General features: G+C 48.7%; 2 long non-coding RNA genes across 4 annotated transcripts; one reads left to right on the top strand and one right to left on the bottom strand.

Moving 5' to 3' along the window:
- Positions 1–1,689: 1,689 nt before the first annotated feature.
- LOC103891260 (uncharacterized) lies at positions 1,690–16,957 on the bottom strand. Of its 2 annotated transcripts, none has more exons than XR_002916079.3 (4): positions 16,740–16,957; positions 13,176–13,486; positions 10,299–10,409; positions 1,690–4,853 (listed from the first exon to the last, which is right to left on the bottom strand). It is a non-coding gene; the product is annotated as an uncharacterized LOC103891260 (long non-coding RNA). The 2 variants fall into 2 exon arrangements; XR_010141043.1 differs by having other exon boundaries at positions 10,299–10,438.
- LOC103891261 (uncharacterized) lies at positions 16,934–23,852 on the top strand. Of its 2 annotated transcripts, XR_655512.4 has the most exons (6): positions 16,934–17,228; positions 19,370–19,427; positions 20,148–20,289; positions 21,354–21,465; positions 21,793–22,030; positions 22,163–23,852. It is a non-coding gene; the product is annotated as an uncharacterized LOC103891261 (long non-coding RNA). The 2 variants fall into 2 exon arrangements; XR_008527718.2 differs by lacking the exon at positions 21,354–21,465.
- Positions 23,853–24,154: the final 302 nt, after the last annotated feature.

The following is a 24,154-nucleotide window of genomic DNA, read 5'->3' on the forward strand; positions in this document are numbered from 1 at the left end:
GGTCTCTGGTGTGCTGGGAGGTGTCTGGTCACTGGTGTGGTGGGAGGTGTCTGGTCTCTGGTGTGCTGGGAGGTGTCTGGTCTCTGGTGTGCTGGGAGGTGTCTGGTCTCTGGTGTGCTGGGAGGTGTCTGGTCACTGGTGTGGTGGGAGGTGTCTGGTCTCTGGTGTGGTGGGAGGTGTGTGGTCGCTGGTGTGGTGGGAGGTGTCTGGTCTCTGGTGTGGTGGGAGGTGTCTGGTCTCTGGTGTGGTGGGAGGTGTCTGGTCTCTGGTGTGGTGGGAGGTGTCTGGTCTCTGGTGTGGTGGGAGGTGTGTGGTCGCTGGTGTGCTGGGAGGTGTCTGGTCGCTGGTGTGCTGGGAGGTGTTTGGTCACTGATGTAGCCCCTACATAAATGTCTTGGTGCCATCCTTACTCTATTTGTCTCATCTCATTAGCTCGCACGAGATCTGATTGTTAAAAAGATCTCCTTTCGTCTCTCTCTGTCCCTGTCTACGGCTTCTTTCCTCTTGGCATGTGACGCCTGCTCCACTTCCCCTTCGCCATGACGCCATGAGCAGAATGATTTCTCACATTTTTTTTTTTTTTTTGAGATAGAGTCTAGTTTTGTCACCCAGGCTGGAATGCAGTGGCGTGATCTTGACTCACTGCAACCTCTGCCTCCTGGGTTCAAGCGATTCTCCTGCCTCAGCCTCCCGAGTAGCTGGGATTACTTGTGCCTGCCATTACGCCCAGCTAATTTTTGTGTTTTTAGTAGAGACGGGGTTTCACCAATGTTGGCAAGGCTGGTCTCGATCTCCTGACCTCAGGTGATCTGCCCCCTTCAACCTCCCAAAGTGCTAGGATTACAGGCGTGAGCCACTGCGCCTGGCCGATTTCTAACATTTCTGAGGCCTCACCAGTTGCAGATGCTGGCACCATGCTCCCTGTGAAGGCTGCAGAGAGGTGAGCCAAATACACCTCTTTCTTTATAAATTACCCAGCTTCAGGTAGTCCTTGATAGCAAAACAAATGGACTAAGACATTCATCCTAACTCAGACACCAGCTTCCCCATGAAGCTATCAGCAAGACAGCAGCTATGCTCCCCTCCTCCCTCCGGAGTCTGATGGCCTCAGTCCCAGCGCGTAGTGCAACCTCCAACTTGACTCTGCCTACCTCATGCAAATGAGCCTATCTCTTCATTCTTCAGGATCCAAAATGGCAACTCCCTGAAGCCAGAGAACCCATCAGAACTTAAAAATAGACAATTTTTTTAGAGCAGTTTTTGGCTCACAGTAAAATGCACAGAAGGTACAGACACCTGCCATGTGCTGCCTGTCCCCTCTCCCCTGCACGCACAGCCACCCCCACCAGCAAATGTGGTGCATTTGTTACCACTGGTGAACCCACATGAACACGTCTTCATTGCCTGGAGTCCGTGGTTTACACGAGGGCTCGCTCTAGGTGTTGTCCATCCTCTGGGTCTGCACAGATGTGCACTGCTCCTATCCACCATGATAGTGCCATGCAGGGTAGCTTCACTGCCCTGATAATCCTCTGTGCAGTGTAACTTCATCACCATTAGGAAGAAAACAATCTCTTTTAACATCATGTGTGAATAAGACAGATGATGTCCCAGCCCCCTATGGGGCTTCCCATTCTTGTGAGGTGGGAAGGGCAGGACAGAAAATAAACAGTCCACAAAGAGATAAAAATAATTATCATGTCATTACAGTTTAAGATCATTCAATGAGTGAAATGCAAGGACACGAGCGAGTAAGAGAGGGAGGCAGGCCCGACAGGTAGTGGCATCCCAGGTGGTAGCTCCTCCTCGGAGCCCAGCTGGAGTTGAGACCTGAAGGATGAGGAGGACTTGGTCCTTGGACAATGGAAGAAATAAAGACCCAGGTAGAGGCAAAAGCAAATGCAAAGCCCCAGAAGCTTGAAAAGGCTGAGCCTGTCCTGGGAGTTATCAGAGGCACAGTCTGATCAGAGTGGAGTCAATAAGGAGTGGTGGTGAGACCCACGCTGGGTAGGGACAGAGACATCCCATGCTTGAGTCCTTGGACATGTGACCTCAGCTTCCTCAGCTGTAAAACATGACAGGTGGCCGGGCGCGGTGGCTCATGCCTGTAATCCCAGCACTTTCGGGAGGCCGAGGCGGGTGGATCACGAGGGCCGGAGATCAAGACTGTCCTGGCTAACACTGTGAAACCCCGTCTCTACTAAAAATTCAAAAAATTAGCCAGGCGTGGCAGCACGCAGCTGTAGTCCCAGCTACTAGGGAGGCTGAGGCAGGAGAATCGCTTGAACCCGAGAGGGGGAGCTTGCAATGAGCAGAGATCACACCACTGCACTCCAGCCTGGGCAAGAGAGCGAGACTCCGTCTCAAAAAAAAAAAAAAAACAAAAAAAAAACACAAAACAAAATATGACAGGTGCCACTTGCTGTTGTGGAGGACATCCAGATGCTGTGAGTGATAAAGAAATGAGTGATGGCAGAATATTTGTTTCCAAGAGTTTATAATCTGGTGGAAATAAAGTGGAGAAGCAGGAAGACCTACGCAGTGGACTGGCAGAGCAGCAGAGTCCCTTGACCGTGCTGCAAGGCATTTCCAAGAGGACGGTGACGGGAGGTGGTGTCTGCTCTCCGGGGAAACCTCCCCTGGATGTTTGGCAATGTCTTCCCCACGTTCACATGATAACCTTCATCTCTCATGAGCAGGTGAAGGTTCAGATAAACACACAAACAGTGATCCTGTCAACATTCTTGCGCATGACCTTGTGTGCAACATGTTTGAATTTCTGCGGGTCGTGAGGAATCACAGCGTCGCCATGGAAGCTTCAGTTCGGTTTCAGTGGTTACTGCTCTAGGGTCAATGCAAAAATGTACTTCCCCCCAGCGGTGCGCAAGTGAGTTCAGTTTCCCCACAGTGGTGTGTGAGTGAGTTCAGGCCCCCTCCGTGGTGTGTGAGTTCAGTCCCCCGAGTGCTGTGTGAGTGAGCTCAGTTCCCCCAGTGGTGTGTGATTGAGTTCAGTCCACCCAGTGCTGTGTGAGTGAGTTCAGTCCCCACTGTGGTGTGTGAGTGAGTTCAGTCCACCCAGGGCTGTGTGAGTGAGCTCAGTCCCCCCAGTTGTGTGTGAGTGAGTTCAGGCCCCCCGTGGTGTGTGAGTGAGCTCAGTCCCCCCAGTGGTGTGTGAGTGAGCTCAGTTCCCCCAGTTGTGTGTGAGTGAGTTCAGGCCCCCCGTGGTGTGTGAGTGAGCTCAGTCCCCCCAGTGGTGTGTGAGTGAGCTCAGTCCCCCCAGTGGTGTGTGAGTGAGTTCAGTCCACCTAGTGCTGTGTGAGTGAGTTCAGTCCCCACTGTGGTGTGTGAGTGAGTTCAGTCCACCCAGTGCTGTGTGAGTGAGCTCAGTCCCCCCAGTGGTGTGTGTGTGAGTTCAGTCCCCCCAGTGGTGTGTGAGTGAGCTCAGTCCCCCCAGTTGTGTGTGAGTGAGTTCAGGCCCCCCGTGGTGTGTGAGTGAGCTCAGTCCACCCAGTGCTGTGCGAGTGGAGTTCAGCCCACCCAGTGCTGTGCGAGTGAGCTGAGTCCACCCAGTGCTGTGCATGTGAGCTGAGTCCCCCCCGCGGTGTGCGAGGGAGCTCAGTCCCCCCAGCGCTGTGTGAGGGAGCTCAGTCACCCCAGTGCTGTGTGAGGGAGCTCAGTCCCCCCAGTGGTGTGTGAGGGAGCTCAGACCCCCCCGTGGTGAGCTCAGTCCCCTCCATGGTGTGCAAGTGAGCTCAGTCCCCCTCGTGCTGTGCGAGTGAGTTCAGTCCCCCCGTGGTGTGTGAGCTCAGTCCCCCCAGCAGTGTGTGAGTAGTTCAGTCCCCCCAGCGGTGTGGGTGTGAGTTCAGTCCCCCAGTGGTGTGCAAGTGAGTTCAGTCCCCCCAGTGGTATGTGAGTGACTTCAGTCCCCCCAGTTGTGTGTGAGTGAGCTCAGGCACCCCCGTGGTGAGCTCAGTCCCCCCCGTGGTGTGCAAGTGAGCTCAGTCCCCCCAGTGCTGTGCGAGTGAGCTCAGTGCCCCCAGTGCTGTGCTAGTGAGCTCAGTCCCCCAGTGCTGTGCGAGTGAGCTCAGTCCCCCCCAGTGCTGTGTGAGTGAGCTCAGTCCCCCAGTGCTGTGTGAGTGAGTTCAGTCCCCCCGTGGTGTGTGAGTTCAGTCCCCCCAGTGGTAGGTGAGTGAGTTCAGTCCCCCCCATTGTGTGTGAGTGAGTTCAGTCCTCCCGTGGTGTGTGAGTTCAGTCCCCCCAGTGGTGTGCGAGTGAGTTCAGTCCCCCCCATGGTGTGCGAGTGAGTTCAGTTCCCCCCGTGGTGTGCGAGTGAGTTCAGTCCCCTCAGTGCTGTGTGAGTTCAGTCCCCCCAGTGGTGTGTGAGTGAGTTCAGTTCCCCTCAGCAGTGTGTGAGTTCAGTTCCCACCAACAATGTTTGAGTTCAGTTTCTCTGTATCCTCACTGATTCCTGCTCCTCTTTCCTGACTTTGCTGTCCTGGCGGCTATGTAGTGATATCTCAACGTGGTTTTAAGCAGCATCCACTGATGAATAACACAGTTGAGCATCCATTGAGTAACTGTTTTGATCTCTTCTTTGGTAAAGTGCTTGTTCAGGTCTTTTGCCCATTTCTCTAATTAAATCGCCTGTTTTTTCTAATTGATTTGTAGGAATTTCTTGCATGTTCTAAACTCAGGGGTCAAGGCTGTGGTCTGGTGTTGGTGTGGTGTTGCACTCCTGCTGTCCCAGGTACTCAGGAGGCTGAGATAGGAGGATCGCTTGAGCCCGGGACGTCAGGGCTGCAGTGAGCCGAGGTTGCACCAGTGCACTCCAGCCTGGGCGACAGAGTGAGATCCTGTCTCAAAAATAATAAAAGAAAAGAAAAGAAAAGAAAATAACATAAAAATAGTCAGGGATCAGCAAACTTTTCCAGTAATGAGCCAGAAAGTTAACCTTTTAGGCTTTGTGAGCCATGTGGTCTCTGTGGGACCTTTTCTCCTGCTGCCACGTAAAACAGCTGCAGACAATACTAAACCCATGAGCCTGGTGCTGTTCAAGTTCATCTTATTTTGATGAACTTGAAAATGTGAACAGCATATCATTTTTACATGTCACAAAACATCATTCTCCTTCTACATTTTTGAATCATTAAAAAAAAATAAAGGTCATGGTTAGCTTACAGAGAATACAAAATAAATGGATGGTGGACCTGATTTGGCCTGAGGGCCTTGTTTTGCCAGCCCTGCTCCAGAGGAAGATCCTGGGTCAGTTACACACCCGGAAATAGCTTCCTCCAGTTTCCTAATGTTTTCCTTTGAGAAATGAAAGTGTTTTCCTTGGATGCAGCCCTGGTTCTCCTTCTTCCTTCCGGCAGGTGGCTGGTTTGGACTGGAAGGAAACTGCATCTTCCCTGCTCTTTAGTGTCCTCTGGAGGCATAGGAGCACCCACAGATCTGCAATGATGGGTGCCAGCCGCCCCGGGCGGGAGAATGAGCGCTCACTGTGAGGCAAACAGTCCCACCACAAGCAGGAAGGTCCCTCCCACTGAGGGAGGGCTTGTGCAGCCCTGGCCTGGGGGCTTATCTCCACCACGGGCCCAATCTCCTCCTGCTATGCCTTTGCCATTTTCAGAGCTTATTCTCTTTCTCTGCCCTGAACAAGTAGGCAGTCTAAAACTACAACCTTTAAAACTCTCCCATAAAGGCACCTGTGGCGTTGATGAGTGGAGGGAGGGCTTCCCACTAGGAGGGGATGAGTGGGGCTTGATGTTTCCGTGGATGTTTGTGCCCCCACTGGCGACTCCGATACCCCAATGCAGGTTCATCAACTGTTAACACACGGAGCACTCACGGTGTTGGCCATTCTCTGGTTTGGGCACATGTAGAATGACACGTACCCACCATTACAGTGTAACTGCCTAAAATTCCTTCGTGCAGCATCCCTTTTCCCCTGGTAGGGGGAAAGCAACCTCTTTGAGCCTCACAGTGTGAATAAACACAGACGATGTTCCTGTAGAAAATAGCTGCTCCTTCATTTCCACCTTCCAAATTTTCTGCAAATCTCTCTTTCCTCCAACAGGAAGTTGGAACCATTCAGGGAAGGGAACTTTGAGAAACACAGATTAGCTAAGTGAACACGGTACAGAGCCACTCAGAGAGAAGACGAATGTGTCATCACGACAAAGGCTCATCACTGATCGGGTCAAGGCCCTTCTAGTGACAGAAGAGGGAGGGGAGAGCCAGCAGAAGGAGCCGCGTGCCTGGCCGGAGGCTCTGGGGAGGCTCCTTGAGGACGAGAGAAGATGAAAACTCGGGAAGGCAGCTCCCTAGGCAGGTCTTGTGTGATATGCAGGAACTCTCCTGGCTGGGAATGTGACGGTGAGACGTGACACCGGGAAAGATGGCAGCACGTGCACAAATAAGGGGTGAAGGTCAAGGGTGAGGTCTGGAAATGGGCTGGGTGGCCGGGAGGGGGACTTCCTGGAGGAAGGTGCTGGGCAGGAAACGGGAGCAGGGCCCCTGGATGGGGCCGAATCCGAGGGGAGGGCAGGCACCCAAACACTTCGAGTACCCAATGGCGTGCTGCGTGACACTTGCTATGACCTTGGCATCAACACGGGACCCGGCTCGTGATGGGCAAAGTGCACGAGGATAAAAACCTTCCCCTGAGATGTTAGGAGAAAAAAAATTGGCAGGGCATGGTGGCTCACACCTGTAATCCCAGCACTTTGGGAGGCCGAGGCTGGTGGATCACCTGAGGTCAGGAGTTTGAGACCAGCCTGGCCAACATGGGGAAACCCCGTTTCTACTAAAGATACAAAAATCAGCCAGGCATGATGGCAGGCACCTGTAATCCCAGCTACTCGGGAGGCTAAGGCACAAGAATTGCTTGAACCTGGGAGGCAGATGTTGCGGTGAGCTGAGATCACACCATTGCACTCCAGCCTGGGCGACAAGAGCAAAACTCCATCTCAAAAAAAAAAAAAGAAAAAGTGGGAAAAAAGTCACAAGAACAGCTAAACAGCTCCGTGTGGTCCTGAGCCTGGCACTCCGGTAGCACTTGGTGAACGCTGGATGAATGTAGCACTTGGTGAACGCTGGATGAATGGCTTAATGAGTCAGCAAAGGAAGCTCACCAGTTCTTCTTTTCCATGATGAAAAGGTAGTTTCCCCATATGGCCACAGGCTCTCAATGGGCAGGGAGCGATGGAGACAGCTCAGCCTTTGATTCTAGTCCTTAAATGGAAGACAGTATATTGCAGAGACTCAGCCACAAAGAGCACTGAATACAATGTCTGAAATTCTCCTTCTCCTGAATTCTCAATGTTGGTGTCTTTTCACTTCTGAACAGCGTTCCGTGAGAGAACCATGACCCTGGCCCAAACGTGTAGGCTGTAGCCGGCTGTTTTGTTTTGTCGTGGTTTGTCTGGATGCACAAAAGTACTTAAGCTTTAAGTCTCTGATAGTTTACATTTTGTGAGATAAGAACAAGAAAAAAAACCCTCCAACCTAATGCTTTCTGCAAACCAGAAACAAAGTAAACAAGAAAACCGGCTCTGCTCAGCTTCCGTAATTCCAAATGTTTTATAAGGGTGACTGCAGCATTGGCGGCTTGCTATCTCCAGACTGTGGGCTGTCCCCCACAGCCAGGCCATGACTCAGTCACCTCTTGCTCTCTCAGGGTGTCTGCCCACTGGATTTGTCACAGAATCAGAGACCCAGTGAGTGACCAAGGCTTGCCTGAGCAGGACATGAAAGCCGCGCTGCTGGAATCTAACCTGGACCGCAGTATAGGCTGTGCGCTTTCCATACGAACTGCCCTGTAACGTGACTGACATTAGCTGCGATGGGGCGAGGAACGCCCCTCTTGTGTCCTGAGTCTGATCACCTCGTCAGACCACAAGTTGGAGGTGTGGGTTTCTGACGTGACAACATCCTCACTGAACTTCTGCCCATGCACTTTCTCTTCTCATTTTTGTTTCCACCCACCGTGACCTTTTTCCTCTTTTTCCACCCCAAAGGAAGAGAAATGTCAAGAAAATAACACTACAGAGCACATATGGAGGAAAGGCAGACGATGCGAAGATTGCAATAACTGTGTTCCTCGAAGTTATAAGATGTCGAAATAAGACGAGTGATGGGTCCCACGTCCAACGTGGCTCGGCTAGAAGGTGCTTTCTGCTTCAATATGTGGGGATCCCTGGCTGTCTCTGGACTCTGCCCAACAATAAGCCCTAAAAAGTGAACCCTGATTCAGCTGTGAGGGCCTGAGGTCCAACAGCTCTGCACTGTGGCTCTCTGGCCCCACCCACCCCAGCTTGTGACTGGTGAGTCACCCAGCCCAGCAGACACCATCGTGCCCTCTGCAGATGCACAAGCTGCTTCCTGCCTTGCTTTCCTCCCAGAGCTGTTTGCCATAAATGACCACACGTGTAAGAAAGCACATTGCATACTTCTAACATGCGGTGTGAGCACCACGTGTACACATAAACAAGTTTCCATGCGTTTATCTACAAAATAGAAGTAGTCCAAGGATATGGTACGGCTGTTAAAAGGCTTGATAAAATTGAAACACAGTAATGGTGCTTCTGAAGTTTGCCAAATTTCTATGATGATGAAAAAGCTTTTATCCCAGATACGAAACCTTTGTTCTCAGCATCATCTAGTGACAAGTCGATGGGACTAGGCATTAAGAGATGGGATGTGGATTAAGTAGGATCACTGGGTTTTGGTGAAAGATACCGTTATGAGTTGAATTATACCCCATTCAAAAAAAAAGATATGTTGGAGACCTAACCACCCCCCATACCTCAAAATGTGACTTTATTTGGAAATAGGGTCTTGTCTATTTCCAAAGAGGGAATGAAGTTAAATCAAATTCAGATGAGGTCATGAGGGAGCATCCTAACTGAATACAATCAGTGTTCTCATAAAAAGGGGAAACTGGGACACAGAGAGACACACACACAGAGGAAGAACACCACGTGAGGACTGGAGCTCCACCACCCAGCTGAGGAGCCATGCAGCCGAGGGGCCACCGGCCGAGGAGCCACCAGAGGCCAGATCCAGGCCTGGCTGGGACAGACCCTCCCCTGGAGACTTCAGGGGAGCTCAGCCCTGCGGACACCAGGATCTCAGACTTCTGGCCTGGGAGAGAAGGTAGTCCTATTGTTTGTGGCACTTTGTTGAGGCAGCCCTAACAAACTGATACAGACCCTAAAGCGAGAGGGTTGAACACAGTTCTGGCTTTGAAGGCACGAAAGCCCACGTTTGCATTCCGGTTCTGAGGCTTATTGATGGTGGCACCACCTGATTTCTCTGAGCTTATTTTCTTTTCACTTATTTATTTTTGAGAAGGAGTCTCACTCTGTCACCCAGGCTGGAGTGGAGTGGCATGATCTCAGCTCACTGCAGCCTCCGCCTGCTGGGTTCAAGCGATTCTCCTGCCTCAGCCTCCCGAGTAACTGGGAGTACAGGCACCCACCACCATGTCCAGCTATTTTTTTTTTTTTTTTGTATTTTTAATAGAGACAAGGTTTCACCATGTTGGCCAGGCTGGTCTCGAACTCCTAACCTCAGGTGATCCACCCGCCTCAGCCTCCCAAAGTGCTGGGATTACCAGTGTGAGCTGCCGTACCTGGCCTTATTTTCTTTGTAAAAAGACATATGTATCTATATGCACACACACATTACAGGTACAGATGTGGACATAGAAGGATCTATGGACATAGGTGTATATAGATATAGATATAGTAATATAGTTTAGATATTTGTCCCCACGCAAATCTCATGTTGAGTTGTAATCTCCAGTGTTGGAGATGGGGTCTGCTGGGAGGAGTTTAGTTCGTGAGGGAAGATCCCGCATAGCTTCATGCTGTCCTCACAATGGTGAGTGAGTTCTCAGGAGGTCTGGTTGTTTAAGTGTGTGGCAGCTCCCCCAACCCACTCTCTCTCTCTGACTTCAGCTCTGTCCATGTGACACACCTGCTCCCGCTTCACCTTCTGCCATGAGCAAAAGCTCCCTGAGGCCTCCTCAGAAGCGGAGCAGTTGCTGGTATGATGTTTGTGCAGCCTGCAGAACCGTTAGCCAATTCCACCTCTTTTCTTTGTAAATGACCCAGTCTCAGGTATTTCTTTATAGCAATGCAAGAATGACTTAACAGATATAGACACAGCTGTGATATGGGTATAGATGTAGATATATAGAGATATGGGTATGGGTATAGATATTGATATGACTGTAGATGTAGGTGTAGATGTAGACACAGATAAGGATACAGACATATAATTGGCGCGCCTACCTGGGATAACACAGATAAAGATGCTTCCTCTCTCTTCTCCTAGACTGGGAGCTCACTGGCAGCAAAGATCCCACATTGCTTCCTGTGTCCGTCCCAGTGCCACAGCTGCACCTAGGCACACAGCGGATGTCCTTGAGTACCTGTCAAGAAGACCGACACAGCCTAACCCCGTTGCCCACTCCTCCAACCTCCCACATGAATGGTACCCCACCAGCCACTATGGTGATGAACAACCCTAGGTCGATGTCTGGCTGGAAGTTCCCTGGCACTCAAAAATTGTTTTATATAAGGAACATATGGTTTAATGTTTAAATTCTTTAAACTTGCCCTACATAATTGAGCTCACTGATTAGCTCACAACTAAGGAGTCTTTGCTGTCACATCTATGTTCTTCTCCTTATCTGGTTTCCAGCAGCCCCACCCTGCTCTGGCCTGAGCCCCCCACATCCCCCCTGCTGTACAAATGAATCATTCCCCCTACCTTCCCCAGCTCTGCCCCAATTCCAGGTCAGGCTTTTGTGCTCCAGAAATCATCTACGGATTTTCTCCATAATGCCCATGACAATTTAGTGTCTCTTACCAACATCGGCATCAAGAAGCTACATAAAATGCTTGGATGTTAAATCGACAGTGAGAGCTCCTGGGTAGCTCTGTGCCCCAGATTCGCTGATCAGCCTGCAAACCATTTGCACACAGGCTTTCGTTCACAACAAGAGCTTACATTTTAGCATGAGGCAGAAAGACAAACTCTCACAGAACTCATCTATTCTTCTTTTCAATTACTTTGTAATTATACATTTCCATTAAGAAGTTAATTACTTCAACATTAACCTTCCATCTATCCTTTTAACATAAAACAAACAAAGATTGGATAAAAATACAAGGACTTACTAAAATGGCAAACACTTATAGAACACTTATGAGGTGACAGGTGGGGTTTTCAGGGCTCCGCTCATTGAGTGCATTAACCGGGATTCCCGTGAGGGCTGTGAGACAAACACGGGCAGTGCTCAAAACACTTCCCAGCCAGTTCAGCTCCACGTTGACTGCTGAGTCGTGGAAACGTGCAAGGCGTCCCGGAGAGTCAACTCTTTACCAACTGGCTTGGGAGTATTCAAGTGTGTAACAACGGAACGCTGCTGTGCCGGGGTATGTGGCCTGAATCCCAGCCTCTGTGGCAGGAACAGCATCAGCCCATTTTAAAGAGAAGGAAACTGAGACCCAGAGACAGGAAGCGACATTCCTAGGGCTCACAGACAGCGTGGGTGCAGACGGACCGTGCAGTCTTGTTTCCACAGCTGAGCCAGTGGCCTCTGCACTAACTGTCTCAATTCTGGGACAGGAAATGGACTGTGTGTGTACGTTGCAATATTGTTTTAACAACCAGATACATTTTCTCACTTACTATGAAAGCTTTCAAATGCACAGAAAAAGTGAAAAAGAAATAAGATGAATACTCATGTACCAAACAACCAGATTGACGATTCTTATTGTTCAGTCATATTTACTTTAGCACATACACATACACAACACTCTCACACACATACACATACACACACACACATACACGTTCACACACATAGACACATACATACTCACACACATATGCTGACATACACACACACACTCACACTTTTGCACACACAGCTGAGCCCTTTCAGAATAAACCACCATACTGTCACTCGAGCCCAGTGCTTCAACACATTTCTCTTAAAAACATAAACTTATGGCTGGGCGCAGTAGCTCACACCTGTAATCCCAGCACTTTGGGAGGCTGAGGTGTGCGGATCACCTGAGGTCAGGAGTTCAAGACCACCCTGACCAACATGGAGAAACTCCGTCCCTACTAAAAAAAAATACAAAATTAGCCAGGCGCGGTGGCGCATGCCTGTAATCCCAGCTACTCGGGAGGCTGAGGCAGGAGAATCGCTTCAACCCGGGAGGCGGAGGTTGCGGTGAGCCGAGATCACTCCATTGCACTCCAGCCTGGGCAACAAGAGCAAAACTCTGTCTCAAAAGATAAATAAATAAATAAATAAATATGCTGGTCGGGCATGGTGGCTGACGCCTGTAATCGCAACACTTTGGGAGGCCAAGGCAGACAGATCACCTGAGGTCAGGAGTTCGAGACTAGCCTGACCAACATGGTGAAACCCCATCTCTACTAATAATACAAAATTTGTTGGGCATGGTGGTACGTGCCTATAGTCCCAGCTACTCAGGAGGCTGAGGTAGGAGAATTGCTTGAACCCAGGAGTGGAGGTTGCAGTGAGCTGAGATCACGCCACCGCACTCCAGCCTGGGCAACAAGAGAAAACTACGTCTCAAAAAATAAAAAAGAAAAATCTGATGTTAATAAATATTCTGGCTGGGCATGGTGGCTCACACCTGTAATCCCAACACTACAGGAGGCTGAGGCAGGAGGATCACTTGACCCTAGGAGTTCAAGACCATCCTGGGCAACATAGAAAGACCCTGTTTCTACAAAAAATACAAAAATTAGCTAGAAGTGTTGGCTCACACCTGTGGTGCCAGCTATTCAGGAGGCTGAGATGGGAGGATCGCTTGAGCCTAGGAAGTCAAGGCTGCAGTAAGCTGTGATTGCACCACTGCCCTCCAGCTTGGGCGACAGAGCAAGACTGTGTTTCAAAACACACACACACACACACACACACACAGACACACACACAGACACAGACACACACAGACACACACAGACATACACAGACACACACACACAGACACACACACAGACACACACACAGACACACAACACAGACACACACAGATACACAGAGACATACCCAGACACACACACATAGGCACACAGACACACACACAGACACACACAGACACACACACAGACACAAAACAAACCTGCTGAGACTGAAGTTTGGATGCCCCATAAGTTCAGGGGTAGTGATGATAGTGGAGTCGTGTCCGGGAAAGTAAATTTAAATTCCCCAAAGTGCTTCTTCTGGTCATAGAGCTTTGTCCATTTTCTAAAAGAAGAGCCTGTCTTGAGGTGTGGGCTGGTAACCTGGCTCCGGGCTTGTCCCTTTTGTGGGGAAATACTTAACAGTCAGTGGCCAGCCTGTCTTGTCAGACAAGGTCCATGCTTTGTGCTTAAACTTGACACCCCAAATTCTTGACACACCAACCTCTGGCCATCGGTCCACTGAGCAACCCTGTGGACAAAACAGAGGAGGAGAGTGGGCCGCAGGTGAGAAGATGTCATTGGCCTACCTGGTTATCTTTTTCACTCTTTTAATAGAATCTTTCCAAATATCATTTTCTTCTTATTATTTGCTTTTTATTACGACAATTTCCAAACATATAGACATGTTGAGATGACAATAATTAAGGAACAGAAACAGGCTCTTACATTTGATTTAACGGCTGCTAACGTTTTGCCTTCCTTGCTTCATCTAGCTTTCCTTCTTCCTGATGTATTTTAAAGTAAATTGTGGACATGATGACATTTCATCCCTAAAAGCATCTCTACGCATCTCTAAAAAATAAGAACATTTTCCTGTAGAACCACAATGCCACTAACCATCCCACAAAATTAATGATCTAACATCATCTAATGCTGGCTATATCCATAATTTCCCAATTATTTGAAAAATGTATTTTCCAGCTGGTTAGTTGACATCTGGATTGAATTCAGGGCTACACATTTGGTTCTCTGTCTTAAGTCTCATTTAATGGGATAGTCCTGTCACTTTTTTTCTTCTTTCATAGCATTGAATTGTTGAGAAGACAATGCCTGAAATCTGAATTTGTCTGTTTTCTTGTGGTGCCACTTAACTTGTCTCCTATTCCCTGTATTTCCTGCCGACTGGCAAGTTGATCAAGAGTTCTATCGATTTAGGTTAAACATTTACTCGAGAATCCCGCACAGGTGGTCCTGTGTGCTTCCTACTGGACATAGGCATGTGGCTCACGTCCCACTAGGATGATGCAAAGATCTTCCTCTGAGTTAGGTGGTGGCAGCCTCATCCTCATCAGCAAGGCACATAAGTTGGGGGGTTGGTACGTGGCAAGGTGTGCAGCTCCTCACTGTCTTTCTGCCTAATGGTTTCAGGAATCTATTACTGATTCTTGCCCACCTCATTATTTTTATTAGGAGTTGACAGATGGTGATTTTGAAATTTTGTCATTCCTGGCTGGGCGCAGTGGCTCATGCCTATAATCCCAGCACTTTGGGAGGCTGAGACGGGCAGATCACCTGAGGTCAGGAGTTCGAGACCAGTCTGGCCAACATGGTGAAAACCCACCTCTACTAAAAATACAAAAATTAGCCAGGCGTGGTGGCAGGCACCTGTAATCCCAGCTACTCGGGAGGCTGAGGCAGGAGAATGGCTTGAATCCTGGAGGTGGAGGTTGCAGTGAGCCAAGATCATGCCATTGCACTCCAGCCTGGGTGAAAAGAGTGAAACTCTGTTTCAAGAAAAAAAAAAAAAAGAAAGAAAGAAAGGGCCAGGTGTAGTGGTTCACGCCTGTAATCCCAACACTTTTGGAGGCCGAAGCAGGCAGATCATGAGGTCAGGAGATCAAGACCATCCTGGCTAACACAGTGAAACCCCGTCTCTACTAAAAATACAAAAAAATTAGCCGGGTGTGGTGGCAGGCGCCTGTAATCCCAACTACTTGGGAGGCTGAGGCAGGAGAATTACTTGAACCCGGGGGGCAGAGGTTGCAGTGAGCTGAGATCGCGCCATTGCACTCCAGCCTGGGTGACAAGAGTGAAGCTCCATCTCAAAAAGAAAAAGAAAAGAAAAGAAATTTTGTCATTCCCTTGCATACTCATTACTGTACAGTCCTAATCAAGGAAGGGGATTCAGGTTGGTGGGACCAAAGGAAAGCAAAAGGATAAGCTGTGAGTCTGCCTTTCTTCATTGTCCAGGACACACAGGCCCCCTGTACAAATAACTCAGTCTTCCTGTGCCCAGCGATCACCAGACCTTCAGCTGATACAAAAATTGCAAGTTAGCTCCCTGCAACCTTGGCATTACCAGCACTGCACATAGCCCTATCCAGCACACACCACGAGCACCATCCTATCAAACCCCCTGCAAGTCTCTGTCTCCTGGCAGTCAGCTCCTCTCCTGCTGGCCTGCCCATTGCTCCCTTGCAACGTACTTTCATACTTTTTCTAATAAATCTGCCTTTCTTTACCAACAACTGTCTTGGTAAATTCTTCTTAACCCCTGCATCACACCATTGGCTTTAGATAATTGCCAGGCACCCACAACAATTACTTTCCAGTCTTATGTAAAAATGAGCTTTCCCTCTCAACTGGGTCTCTTTATTTGTCTTTGACTATCTTTATTTGTTTTGAATATCTTTATTTGGTCTCAACATGTCTATCAGCCGATTCTCTTTTGTAGTGAGGACATTCTTATAAGCATTCCCAGGAGATAACGGATATTTTCAGAACTTGAGATCTTTCTGAGAGTATAACAGTGATATACTTCTTCTCCAAAACACTTCAGCATCTAAAGCTGCTGTCGAATACACATTTTTCACCCCCAGACAACTACTCGTGGGAAAGCACCCAAGAGGGAACTTGGTGGAAGGCAAGTTGAAAGTGGAGAGCAGGGACTATGGGCAAGCCATCTCGAGACATGCCAACACCATGCCTGCTCTGAGGCTGCAGTGAGCTGGGGAAGGCTTGGCGGCTCAGTGGATAGTTCACAGCACATGTCTGTGTTCACCTGCTCACCTGGTGCTCTGCGGTCAAACAGGCCGTCGCTGCCTGCGCAGAAGCAGGCCAGAAGTTCTTTCTTCAAAGGAGATCAGTCACTGAAGGAGAAGGAGCCTTGCTGCAAAGCCCCAGAGCCCCTTCCGTGACTGTGCAGCTGGTCTTGTGATATCCTCTTCCCTACAGACCTCCGAGCCAATGACATCTGCTGGGGCTACCGGATCTGCTGGCTCCTAAGGGCTGCTTCAGGTTGAGTCTATCAAGACCTTCGTCATTCCATGAACTTCTCCCTTTCCCAGCAAGCGAAAGAGAAGTAACCCTTCTGGGAAAGGGAGAAGTTGATGGAATGACATGGGTCTTGATAGACACAACCTGACATAGACTAACAGAGGGGTTAGTCTAACTAACAGAGAGATGAGTCTATGTCATGCATTAAACTTTCCTTTACTCTAGGTCCAAACCTTACAAAGTCCTCCATGGAGTGAGAGATTGGATCCCCACCCGGTTCCCCTGGCTCTTCCTATCCTGTTTTCTCTCACTGGCGTGGGGCTTTAGTCTCCAAGCCCCTCAGCGGCCCCACACAGACCCCTCCCCACCTTTGTGGTCAGGCAAGAAGCCTCTGCCCACAAGATACGAGTGCCTCCCCCCGCTCCGCCCCTCCAAAGACAGCTGGCTTGTGTTAGATGCTCTCTGAACACCGTGTCGCAGGTCCTGACATATCACCTGCTCTTTACCTTGAAATGACTTAGATCACAACCGGTCTGCCCAGAGGGCTGGGGGTTGGACGCACCACAACCTGGCCCAGCCTCTCCTGGGGTGATGATGGACAGCCCATCAGGTGGCAGCCCCACTTCCTCAGCAGAGACAACATCCTGTTACACCCTCTCTTCATGCTGAGTGACTCTGACCTCCTCTGGAATGAACTCCATGCCTGCAGAGTCATCTTCAGAATGAGTCAGCTCCGCCTTGTCCCAGGGAGGAGACTCACGAGCGGATGTGAAATGCGGATTCCCTATGAGACGGAGGACTTTGCATGTCTCATCCCATCACGACCATGTGGGTCTAGCTATTTCATAGAAGAGGGGGAAAATGTGAAATGGAATTTTATTTCCTAAGTACTGTTCTTGGTTTCTGACCAGCTGATCCCAAGTTTCACATCCTTGTCTGTGAAGCTAAACTCAATGCTGCTGTGTGGGAAGAAGATTTGGAAAGAAAACTCTTAAGTAAGTTTTCATTGTTTGGTGTTTAACAAATATACCACTTCCCTGTGCTGCTTTCTGGATCTGCCTACTTTGTAACATTCTACCTGACATTTTAAATACATGAAATTTCACTAAATTTCAGCCAGGCGCTGTGGCTCACGCCTGTAATCCTAGCACTTTGGGAGGCTGAGGCAGGCGGATCATGAGGTCAGGAGTTCAAGACTAGCCTGGCCAACATAGTAAAACTCTGTCTGTACTAAAAAAAATACAAAAATTAGCCAGGTGTAGTGGCATGCACCTGTAGTCCCAGCTACTCAGGAGGCTGAGGCAGGAGAATCGCTTGAACCCAGGAGGCAGAGGTTGCAGTGAGCCGAGACCGCACCATTGCACTCCAGCCTGGGTGATGGAGTGAGACTCCATCTCAAAAAAAAAAAAGAAATTTCACTAAATTTAAATTTCTTTTATATATCTGTATATTTGATTTATACCATATTATGCTGTGTGTTTGTGGGAGAGGGGAGGCTAGGTTTGAGTCTGTAAATTTGTTCCTAAAATAGTAACAGGGATGAAAAATAAATCAAAGTGATTGTACCTCTCTCTAGGTATGAATTAATTAAGCATTCCTTTTTTTTTTTTTTTTTGAGACAGAGTCTTGCTCTGTTGCCCAGGCTGGAGTGCAGTGGTGCAATCTCGGCTCACTGTGACCTCCGCCTCCCGGGTTCAAGCAATTCTCCTGCCCCAGCCTCCCAAGTAGCTAGGATTACAGGCAACCACCACCACACCTGGTTAATTTTTGTATTTTTAGTAGAGACAGGGTTTCACCATGTTGGTCAGGCTGGTCTAGAACTCCTGACCTCAAGTGACCCACCCACCTCGGCATCCCAAAGTGCTGGGATTACAGGCGTGAGCCACCACACCTGGCCTGAATTAAGCATTTCTTAAAACTGCACTAAAGTCCTTTAGGTCACCCAAGTGCCATTTGATATCATTCCAAGAGATGAAGCCGGAGAGCAGACCTATTTGGGGCAGCGGAAAGTCCACTTCGAGGCCAGCGTCCCTCTCTCTACAGTTTTAGTTTTTAAGCGGAGGTGTGTCCCCTTCCAGCATATAGATTTTTCAAGCTCAGCACCATTGACGTTGGGGCTGGGCCATTGCCGTGGGGCTGCCCTGGGCCTTGTCAGAAGCCTAGCAGCTTCTCCCCTCTGAAGGTCAGCAGGAGCAACCTGCTTCTCACCCAAGGTCATGGCAACCAAAAACGTCTCCAGACACTGCCAAATGTCCCCACGGGAGGGGGCCTAGAGGACGGTGTGCTATGGTGGCCCCACAATAGCTGTCTCTGTAGCCCTAGAATCAACATGATCTTGTCAGGGCACTTTTTTTTGTTTTGTTTTGTTTTTTGTGATGGAATCTTGCTCTGTAGTCTAGGCTGGAGTGCAGTGGCACAGTCTCAGCTCACTGCAACCTCTGCCTCCCAGGTTCATGCAATTCTCCTGCCTCAGCCTCCTGAATTGCTGGAATTACAGGCATGTGCCACCACATCCAGCTAATTTTTGTATTTTTAGTAGAGACGAAGTTTCACCAGCCTGGTCACGAACTCCTGACCTCAGGTGATCCACCCGCCTCGGCTTCCCAAAGTGCTGGGATTATAGGCAGGAGCCACCATGCCTGGGCACTTTTTAAAGGCTGGTTGTTATGGCCATGGCTTCATCCAATGAGGATTTAAGGCTTCTTTGGGTACCAATAATTACGGCTATTATCTCAGGGTTATCATTTTCAACAGGAAGAACCCTGCCCACTGTTGTTTGTCTGATCCTCAAACAGCAGAAGATTCAGGATCATCTAGCTTTAATGTTGGAGGAGACTTTAGGGACCAATCTCATCCTTTTACACTTGTGCCTCACAGAGGTTAAGCAACCCCTCCAAGGTCACACAGCCAGCAGAAGTAACACCCAGCATACAGATCATCAAGACAACATCAGAGCCCTTTAATACGATATCCCGAGTGTCCCGCATGCAAGCCATCGGTACTGTGTTTTGTGGCTCAATATTTTTCAGTTTTTAAGAAAGATACACTTTTTGGAAAAAGAAAAGGACACAGTGAATGCCCACATCAGCAGAAAGACAGTTTTCTATAATGAGTTCTTTTTCTCTTTATTTCTAAGGTTTAATTTTGCCACAGTTGCTAAAGAAAACATCATACACGGCCCTTATTGAAGAGTGGTAAGACAGACTTGTCAACACAAAGAGTCAAATTTGTAAATTATTTGATGAGATTTATTCTGAGCCACATATGAGGGCTTTGATTGGTGACACAGCCCCAGGAGGTCCTAAGAACTGGTGCATAAGGTGGTTGGGTTCCAGCTGGATTTTATGCATTTTAGGGGGACAGAAGTTACAGGCAGAAAATAAGAAAAAGGCAAGACGATCCCCTGCCACCTCCATGACATCATTTCAGTTCTCTTCTCCAAACACCTCACAGCATCGTATTTCAAAATTTGGCTTTGTCATTTAGCAGTGTGTGGAGGTGTACATGTCGCCAACTGATACATGTCAGGTGTCCAGTGGTTTGGTCCAGAAAGGTGACACAGCTCCAGGGATGGAAGTGGGAGGTGTCCAGGTCATAGATGGATTCAACGATTTTCTGATGGGCAATTAATTGAAAGAATTATTATTGTAAAGACCTGGAACGAATAGAAAGGATTGTCTGGGTTAAGATAAAGGTTGTGGAGACCAAGGGTTTTTTTATCTTCAGAGCTCTTATTGGACCTAAAAGAGGTGCCAGACTCTTAGTTAAATCTCTCCTAGATCAGGGAAAAGACCTGGAAAGGGAAGGGGATTCTGGCAGGATGTGGATTTTCCCCTCAAGAGATAGCTGTGTGGGGCCCCTTCAAAATATGTCAAAGAAATATATTCTGTGGTAAAATGCTTGATTTCTTCCAGGGCCTGCTCTCTGTCATGTGATGCTATACTAGAGTCAGGTTGGAATGTAGTATCTTACTGCTACAGAGAGTCTGTTTTGTCAGCCTTAAGATCTCTGCTTCGATGTTAATGTGGGTCAGCTGTGCCTGGATTTCAATGGAAGGTGGGTATAAGGAGCCTGTCCGACCCCCACTTCCCATCACGGTCTGAACTAGTCTCTAAGGTTTACTTTGGAAAGCTCGTGGCTGTGGGGGTTGAGGGGGGGACCAGAATTTTATTTTTGTTTTACAGTCTCAAGGGAATCATGATAGGTGCAGGGGCCACTGCAGTGGGACTGGGCTCAACTCTGAGTATAACAAGAAAAACGGGAATACACAGCCACGGAACGGGTGAGGGTGGATGGAAAACTATGAAGAGGCGACATCAGGCCAGGGGGGTTCTTGCTAGAACCACTCAGCAGGATTCGTGCCACAGCCAGGCCAGGTGATAAGATACCGAGGGTGGGGGATGAGGAGTATGATATCGGGGGCAGGGAATTGTCACTGCATTGACCCAGCAGGATTCTTTTGGGTGAAAGGGGACGGGGGTCCCGGTCAGAGCCTTGAGGGCTTCGAGGACCCTGCCTAGAGTTAGGTCAGGTAGAGTCTTTGCCACAGTGAGGCGGAGAAGTGAGCACCTGATCTGCCGGAGTCCAGAGACCCTCATGCTTACTGCAGATGTGCTGTCAGCAGATCCTGAACTTGGGTTCCAGTTTTTTAAAGTGTTGTTTGCAAGCACAGCGGTCCTGCTCTCCCACCCACAGAACTACGATTGCTCACTGGTGAAGGACACTGTGGATTTAAAATCAGGGACATTCTTTTTCCCCTCTCGCTCATTATACATCCCTCTGAGAACACAGTCATTCTGCTCTGTTTAGGAAGAAGAAACAGGCAGAAGAGAACTCCTCCCATCCCTTTGCTAATGGCTGTTAAAACAGTCTGTCTTTTTTGTAATGGAACAACCAAACCTCCCAATGAGCGTATATTGCTTATATGACCAGAAAATAAGACAGTCCCCTGACACCTCGATTAAGTCATTTCGGTTGTCTTCTCCAGACACCTCATGGCATCGTACTTCAAAATTCGGCTTTGTCATTTAGCAGTGTGTGGAGGTGCACACATTGCTAACCTCAGCCTCACTGAACACTGTTTTTTTTCTATGACATGTGGATAATGGTGCCTGCCTCAGACACCTGTGATGTTTGAAAGAACCAATTTCCCAAAGGGCTTAGCCTGATGCCGGACACACCGTGCACCCAAGATGAATGTTTGTTGTGTCATTCGATCTGTCAGGGAAGGAGGTGAGACACCTGTGGGTGGTAGGGCGGGAGGGGAGTACACAGGCTGTAAACAGCAGTGCCCAAGCTGTGACGGAGCAAGCTGGGAATCCGCCTGGGTTTCATTCAGTCTTCCGCATCCCACATGGTTACTGCTTATAACTGTGATCAGTTATGCTTGTGATTGTTTTTTAGAAAACAAAACTATTTTATCGCTCTGCTTTAAAGATGGCCGAGTGGAAAGACGCAGTCCTGGAATGTTTAAATTCAAGCTGAAGAACTTACTGGCCACATGACTGAGCAAGTTATGGTTCCATCTTTCTAAGCCTCAGTTCATTCTTTGTAAGACAGGCCTCAGCATGCTGTGAGTGTGAATCCGAGGAACCCAGTGCTGCTGGAGAAAGGGGTCCGGTCCAGACCCCAAGAAAGGGTTCTCGGATCTTGTCCAGGGAGGAACTCAAGGCAGTCGCAGAGTGCAGTGAGAGACAGCTGCTCTGATACAGAGTGGGGAGCCCGCGGAAAGCAGGAGGAGGAACATGCCGTCTTTGTTTCAAAGGCATCTTGTATCAGTGTAAAAGCCAAGCTATGTGTAAGTGCAGGTGGGCTGACAGTGTGACAAAATATAGTACTTGGTGGATGTAAATAAAGTTATCCTTGGCACTTCAGTGCGTACCTACATCTAAGCATGACTATAACCATCTTTTTTTTTTTTTTTTTTCAGATGGAGTCTTGCTCTGTTGCCCAGGCTGGAGTGCAGTGGCATGATCTTGGCTCACTGCAACCTCCGCCTCCCAGGTTCAAGCAATTCTCCTGCCTCAGCCTCCCACGTAGCCGGGATTACAGGCTAGTGTAACTGCCAAACAGGTCCATGTTGCCTGCTGCCTAGACAGAGCTGATGTATCTAAACAGGTGAACTGCATAGAGAAAGAAAAATTCACACAGAGCTGGCTGTGCGGGAGACCAGAGTTTTATTATTACTCAAATCAATTTCCCCAAGAATTCGGAGGTCAGAGTTTTTGTTGTTGTTTTTGAGATGGAGTCTTGCTCTGTTACCCAGGCTGGAGTGCAGTGGTGCGATTTCAGTGCACTGCAACCTCCGCTTCCAGGGTTCAAGCAATTCTCCTGCCTCAGGCTCCCAAGTAGTTGGCATTACAGGCGTGCGCCACCACGCCTGGCTAATTTTTGTATTTTAGTAGAGACAGGGTTTTGCCATGTTGGCCAGGGTGGTCTTGAACTTCTGACCTCAAGTGATCCGCCTGCCTCGGCCTCCCAGAGTCCTGGGATTACAGGTGTGAGCCACTGTGCCCAGCCCTGGAGTTCAGAGTTTTTAAGGATAATTTGGTAGGTAGGGGGCCAGTAAGCTGGGAGTGCTGAGGGGTCAGATCAGAGATGAAATCATATGGATCAAAGCTGTCCTCTTGGCCCGAGTCAGTTCCTGGGTGGGGGCAAGATCAGATGAGCCAGTTTATCCAACTGGATGGCCCCAGCTGATCCAGCAAGTGCAAGGTCTGCAAAATATCTCAAGCACTGATCTTAGGTTTTTCAATAGTGATGTTATCCCCAAGAGCAATTTAGGGAGGGTCAGAATCTTGTAATCTCCAGCTGCATGAATTCTAAGCCATAATTTCTAATATTGTGGCTAATTTGTTAGTCCTACAAAGGCAGTCTAGTCCCCAGGCAAGAAAAGGATTTGATTCGGGAAACTATAAACTAAGTTTCTTCCAAAGTTAGTTTGGCCTACACCCAGGAATGAACAAGGACAGTTTGGAGGTTAAAAGTAGGATGGAGTTGGTTAGGTCAGATCTCTCACTGTCTCAGTTATAATTTTGCAACGGTGGTTTCACTGGTTTTAAGATGGAGTTTATTTTATTTTATTTTTATTTTATTGAGACGGAGTTTCATTCTTGTTGCCCAGGCTGGAGTGCAATGGCGTGATCTTGGCTCACTGCAACCTCCTCCTCCTGGGTTCAAGCAATTCTCCTGCTTCAGCCTCCTGAGTAGCTGGGATTACAGGTGCCCACCACCACACCCGGCTAATTTTTTTTTATATTTTTAGTAGAGACGGAGTTTCCCCATGCTGGCCAGGCTGGTCTCGAACTCCTGACCTCAGGTGATCCACCCACCCTGACCTCCCAAACTGCTGGGATTACAGGCGTGAGCCACTGCGCCGGCCAAGATGGGTTGTTGATTTTAAAACGGTGTCACCCTGGCTCTCCTAGGTTCCTGTTCCCCTAACACCATGAAGGCTGCTGGCAGTTCTCTGGCCTCCAGGGAGGCCTCCACACACATTTACGCATGTTCTTAGACAATCCTAGGGACTCAAGGTTTAAACAAACCTAAATAAGCCAGCAGAAAAATAAATTTGAACATGTATGTCAACGTTTCCCACATGTACTAAAGGGTTATAACAATTTTGAAATGCTTATTTCAAACAGCGTTGGTAATTTAAACGTCCTATTTAATCCCCAAAACAGTCCTGAGAGGTAGATAAGGCAGTTATCTTCATGGTACAGGAAAGGAAAAAAGCGAGGGTCCAAGGCCAACTAAACCCTCAGCTCCATTAGCCCCCGAGGCCTCCCTGCCAGGCGGGGCGGACACTCCCAGTGCAGATGCTCTGTAGCCATCGCATGCTATCGGTTCTTTCAACGAACGTGTATTGATCACCAATTAAGTGGTGAGTACTCCTCTAGATGTCGATTCTAAAGAGGGAACA

The sequence above is a fragment of the Pongo abelii genome, chromosome 7 (assembly GCF_028885655.2).
Source record: "Pongo abelii isolate AG06213 chromosome 7, NHGRI_mPonAbe1-v2.0_pri, whole genome shotgun sequence".
NCBI lineage: Eukaryota > Metazoa > Chordata > Mammalia > Primates > Hominidae > Pongo > Pongo abelii.